This window comes from Saccostrea cucullata, unplaced genomic scaffold, assembly GCF_032062105.1.
Source record: "Saccostrea cucullata isolate Sc308-1 unplaced genomic scaffold, CSIRO_AGI_Scuc_v1 ctg1395, whole genome shotgun sequence".
In the NCBI taxonomy this organism is placed as follows: domain Eukaryota; kingdom Metazoa; phylum Mollusca; class Bivalvia; order Ostreida; family Ostreidae; genus Saccostrea; species Saccostrea cuccullata.
In genome coordinates this window covers 115,257-121,785 of record NW_026940427.1, presented here as the reverse complement: position 1 = coordinate 121,785, position 6,529 = coordinate 115,257, and the positions used below count along the sequence as shown (strand labels likewise).

The 6,529-nt window shown below is 32.9% G+C and overlaps 1 long non-coding RNA gene across 1 annotated transcript; it reads left to right on the top strand.

The window, feature by feature from the left end:
* Positions 1-4,514: 4,514 nt before the first annotated feature.
* Positions 4,515-6,459, top strand: LOC134255396 (uncharacterized). The gene is made up of 2 exons (XR_009989536.1): positions 4,515-4,560; positions 6,045-6,459. It is a non-coding gene; the product is annotated as an uncharacterized LOC134255396 (long non-coding RNA).
* Positions 6,460-6,529: the final 70 nt, after the last annotated feature.

Genomic DNA, 6,529 nt, shown 5'->3' with positions numbered 1-6,529 from the left:
ATGGAGGCATCTCCTTTTACTAAAATGCGCGGACTCTTAAGATTTGAATCATCGTGAAATCCAAATAATTAAAATACTGGTCATTAGTTTTAAGAGGTGAAAAATGGAAAGAAATCTTTCGAACAAAACCAGTGATTGCATATGCTAAACAAAAAAGTGTTGGTGATATTACAAGAGAAATTACTGTTGGATCCCTGAAGAAGGTGCGACAGTAATTTAGGTTTTTAATACACCAATACTATATCAAAAACTTTGCCGTCATAACAAAACAGTCAATCCTTAATAACTTAATCGATGTCTATATTAAAAAGAAATATGAAAAATCAGAGCATTGTGTCGGTTCCTCTAAATTTAGAATTGTGTGACTGATGGGAGTTGCCTATATGCACTTTAATTACATTTATTTGCTTTGTTTCAGGATTTTGTATTATGTTTTTCTACATGTAGGTGTGTCTGATTATTTTTATTTAAACAAGAAGCTTACGGGCTTTATAAGTCAACTAAGATTCAACAACTCTCCAACAATTGAAGTTGCTTTGTGTTTAAACCAGAAGCCATACAATTTACAATTTTGAAAGAGGCATCATTGCTCAATATGCTATATACTTAGCATGCTTTGCTTGATTACTTAATACCAAGAGGAAGGTTGGGGAAGAAAAATGCATTCCTACTAATCATTTATAAACAGGACCAGAGGATATGATTTTCGAAGAATTAATGCATTTCTACTATATAATCACTGGTACCCAGTTCCACGGGAACCCGTGGCCCTGAGGTCACACATTTAATAATTCTGGAAAAACGTATCATTGCTCATCATAAATCTTTGATTAATACCAAAGAACCGATTTCAAAGTATTCATTCAATTTCAGTCTATAATCATTAGAACCATCTCCCCCAACACACACACAGTACCCATGTCCCAGGGGCCATAAAATTCCCAATTTTCGAAGAGGCTCCCTTCCTCACCATAATTATAAACTTAGATCATATGTAGGAATAATACTCACGAACAGAGGAAAAAAATTTTCAAATAATTAATGCTATTTTGCAATATAATCATTAGAGCCTACATCTAACACGGAACCCCGACCCAGGGGCCATGAAATTCACAGTTTTGGAGGAGACAATCTTGCTTTGCATACATGTATCTCTGTACTTCATCAGCTAAATACCCAGTAGCAGAGGAGAAGATTTTTACAGTATTAATGCATTTTCACTATATAATCATTAGAGCCCAGCCCTAACACCAGAACCACTGTCCCAGGGACCAGGAAATACACACTTTTAGGAGAGGCACTTTTGCTCATTATAACTGTGTAATTAGTTCTCATCAGCTTAATATCAAGGAGCAATGGAGAAGATTTTCAATGAAAAAAAGCATTTTTATTAAAAAAAATCATCAGAGACCCACCATAACATCAGAACCCCTGACCCTGGGACCATAACATCTATAATTCTGGAAGAGGCACTCATCCTAATCACTACCATGTACCTAGTTCATCGTTTAAATACCCAGGAGCAGAATAGAAGCATTTTCATTACATATTCATTAGTGCCCCGCCCTAGCACGTAAACCCTTGACAAAAGGGCCATGAATTTCACAATTTTGGTAGAGAGCTCAATGCTTAGTACAATCATATCAAATATTACTGCTTGATGTCCAGGAGTGATGAAGATTATGTTCAAATATTGAACAACGAACGACGTACGACGAAGGACGACGGACAAAAACTGATAGCAAAAGGTCACATGTGTGACCAAGGTGACCCATTAAAAAGTCGCTGAAATTAGGACTTTTAAAATTATATATAATATTTTTGCATATAAAAAGACGTATTCTAATACTTTTTTTAGTATTTTGGTTGATTTCCTGAATAGGCCAGATGTAGCAAAAATGGTTTATTTTTGCATTACTTAACATAGCTTTAGAGGATTTAAAGTATTTTTGGGCGTTATTTCTCATTTTAGTGAAAATAGAAAGCTACTTCCGGTCAAACGGGACGGAAGACCTACTCGTTGCGTTGCAACGAGCTTTGCTTTAATTTATATAGCCTATTTGTAACTGCTTGTTATACAACGGGTAAGCTACGGGGGAGAAATGTTACGAACTGAATCATGAAATGAAGACTATAATGTAAAACATTACATTTATAAAATTGTAAGTGTTAGTAAAACGCTTATAGGCTTGCCATGTTAATGTATTTATCATCCGCAGGATGGATATAAATGAAAATGGCCATGGGCTTGTCGCATGCCTAGAATGTTTTATCTTTAATCTCTGTAATGCATAATGCTCTTAAAATATTTAGACGGCATATTTTCTAGAAAAGTGTGTGTTTTGTCTTATTTTGATGACCATTTTTTCTGAAGTATGTATAGTTTTGGCCAACATCTGGCCTATTCAGGAAATCAACCAATGTACTAAAAAAAGTATTAGAATACGTCTTTTTATATGCAAAAATATTATATATAATTTTAAAAGTCCTAATTTCAGCGACTTTTTAATGGGTCACCTTGGTCACTCATGTGACCTTTTGCTATCAGTTTTGTCCGTCGTCCTTCGTCGTACGTCGTTGAACATAATCTTCATTACTCCTGGACATCAAGCAGTAATATTTGATATGATTGTACTAAGCATTGAGCTCTCTACCAAAATTGTGAAATTCATGGCCCTTTTGTCAAGGGTTTACGTGCTAGGGCGGGGCACTAATGAATATGTAATGAAAATGCTTCTATTCTGCTCCTGGGTATTTAAACGATGAACTAGGTACATGGTAGTGATTAGGATGAGTGCCTCTTCCAGAATTGTAAATGTCATGGTCCCAGGGTCAGGGGTTCTGATGTTATGGTGGGTCTCTGATGATTTTTTTTTAATAAAAATGCTTTTTTTCATTGAAAATCTTCTCCACTGCTCCTTGATATTAAGCTGATGAGAACTAATTATACAGTTATAATGAGCAAAAGTGCCTCTCCTAAAAATGTGTATTTCCTGGTCCCTGGGACAGTGGTTCTGGTGTTAGGGCTGGGCTCTAATGATTATATAGTGAAAATGCATTAATACTGTAAAAATCTTCTCCTCTGCTACTGGGTATTTAGCTGATGAAGTACAGAGATACATGTATGCAAAGCAAGATTGTCTCTTCCAAAACTGTGAATTTCATGGCCCCTGGGTCGGGGTTCCGTGTTAGATGTAGGCTCTAATGATTATATTGCAAAATAGCATTAATTATTTGAAAATTTTTTCCTCTGTTCGTGAGTATTATTCCTACATATGATCTAAGTTTATAATTATGGTGAGGAAGGGAGCCTCTTCGAAAATTGGGAATTTTATGGCCCCTGGGACATGGGTACTGTGTGTGTGTTGGGGGAGATGGTTCTAATGATTATAGACTGAAATTGAATGAATACATTGAAATCGGTTCTTTGGTATTAATCAAAGATTTATGATGAGCAATGATACGTTTTTTCCAGAATTATTAAATATGTGACCTCAGGGCCACGGGTTCCCGTGGAACTGGGTACCAATGATTATATAGTAGAAATGCATTAATTCTTCGAAAATCATATCCTCTGGTCCTGTTTATAAATGATTAGTAGGAATGCATTTTTCTTCCCCAACCTTCCTCTTGGTATTAAGTAATCAAGCAAAGCATGCTAAGTATATAGCATATTGAGCAATGATGCCTCTTTCAAAATTGTAAATTGTATGGCTTCTGGTTTAACCACAAAGCAACTTCAATTGTTGGAGAGTTGTTGAATCTTAGTTGACTTATAAAGCCCGTAAGCTTCTTGTTTAAATAAAAATAATCAGACACACCTACATGTAGAAAAACATAATACAAAATCCTGAAACAAAGCAAATAAATGTAATTAAAGTGCATATAGGCAACTCCCATCAGTCACACAATTCTAAATTTAGAGGAACCGACACAATGCTCTGATTTTTCATATTTCTTTTTAATATAGACATCGATTAAGTTATTAAGGATTGACTGTTTCGTTATGACGGCAAAGTTTTTGATATAGTATTGGTGTAGTAAAAACCTAAATTACTGTCGCATCTTCTTCAGGGATCCAACAGTAATTTCTCTTGTAATATCACCAACACTTTTTTGTTTAGCATATGCAATCATTGGTTTTGTTCGAAAGATTTCTTTCCATTTTTCACCTCTTAAAACTAATGACCAGTATTTTAATTATTTGGATTTCACGATGATTCAAATCTTAAGAGTCCGCGCATTTTAGTAAAAGGAGTTGCCTCCATATTTAACTCATTGGCCTTGACCTTCTTTCATTTTCCAATAATTACAGCGGATACATTTATGACGAACAACGTTCCATGTGCTTATCGTGCATGTATATTCTTAAGTATTAAAAAGTGATGCGTTCAGCGAAAATGCACTAAACCATGCACCGCAAAAACGCACACATTAACCACCAACGATGATAAACATCCTCTTTTACTCCTATATAAGGGATTCTGAGAGTATAGCTTAATTAAAAAACCCAGAGTTTGAAATTTGCAGATTTCATTGTGGCGAAAGCACATTGAAAAGGTAAAGTTACTATTATCATTATTTTTATTTAAAAAAACACTATTTTTCAAATTTGATTCAATTATGTCATATTATATGATTTAGAAGAATTCGTTTTAGTAATAATTTCAAAATCTACATTTAAACTGATTACAAATTGGGCAAGTCTAAAAGATTTTCTGTCAATAAAATAATTTTACTTCGTCAAAAATTAGGAAAATCATGCATGTTATCTCTTTAAAATGATACAAAGGGGAAACATTTACAAGGCTATAATCGTTTACAGATCCTTTACCTTTGCAAATATTCAACTTGTTAGAAAAGCTCTACAGATTGTAGCATATTTACAGATTAAAGCACAGTTTCCTTGTTTTATATGTTCAAAAGTTTCATATGTGTTAAAATTTGAGGTGTAAATTCTAAAATGTGGACAGAACGAGAAAATTGAACATAAGACATCAAAATTTCATAAACGCACCACAGAAAATTATTAGTGTTCTATACTTATGTAGGATTAATTTGAATTTTTTTTTAAATCAAACTATTTTTAGATTCAGAATTCAGAAATTTAGTTATACTTTAATTTACAAATACAAAATAAGAATTTTTATGCTAGATATTTGGAAATATCAATTTTCTTTCATATCCAGATGTTATTCCAAAAATTGTACATTATTGGTAAATAATTTTAGAAATCTAAAAGCTCTATTCTAAAGAAAAAGGTTCTGCTTAGAATTTCATAAGAATTTAGGTACATTTCTTGTCGTCATGTCTTTAATCACTCCTCTATTACTAATTCAACCATACAAGTAAAGATCTTAAAATTATCAGAAATTGGACAAAAAAGGTACTCGTGCTCTACGCAAGATCTCTTCTAGTTATTATTATCGTTATGATCTTCATAATGCACGGAAGCAGGGAAATATTTTAATATTGCTTTTGTAAGTATTCTTTAATAATCATTAATTTGTCAATTATGTTTTTGATTGAAAATTATGAATGCATAATTTGCATTTGATTTATTATTATGAAAGTAAAATAAGAATAAGAAATAAAATAAGAAATTAAGGAATATGACACTATTTTTTTTCTTTGACAGACCCATTGAAATGATACCGCTTTTATTTTTATTAACACTGTATGGCAACACTTTGAAGAAAAAAAAAATATGCTACAAATCACATACTTCATCATTAGCATATAATTAATTTCTTTACAATTCTATAAACATGCACCTGCTTTTAATAAATTGAACAAAGGTGTTAGAGAAATAAATTGCATTCAAAATAATGTCGTATAAGTATCATTAGCTACCTTGAGATCTCATCTTAATGTTTACATTTATTTAAGAGCAGCGAAATCACAAGGCATTTTGCACAATTGTCACGTTAAATTAAAAAAAAACGAATATTTTAATATATAAGCAAACGTGATTTAATTACCCTGTATTTTTTAAAAGTTCTCTTTTAGATTCATTGTTAGGTCTTTATTAATTTTTATTGCAGTTAAACAAAATGTCTTTTGGTCCAGTTAAGGATGCTGATCAAGAGCTTCAAAGGATTGTCGAATACGTACATGCTGGGAAGATTTCTTTCGAATCGGCTTTGTGTCCTCCTCGTGCGCTCTGTTCCATCAGTCGCAATGATCCAACATCTAATGTTACGATATATGTTATAAAGGTCCTGGTTTCTCAAGATGGGAAGACCAACTGCACACATCTTCGCGTTGAATCTTCTGACGATACTGATCGGCTTGTGCGAAAGTTAGAGGATAAGGCTGTCATGGATGCCATCGATCCAAATCAGGTTTAGGATTGGACTTGTTCTTTTAAATCATGGAGGATATTGTATGTCCTTCTAAAGTTAGAGAATCAAGGACATTATGTCTATTTTAACGAAATAAAACAAGTCACCTAAAGTTTTTCAAGTTTTCCTTTTATTTTTTGTATATTAAATAAAATAAAATGTAGTATATAAACCCGGAATATATA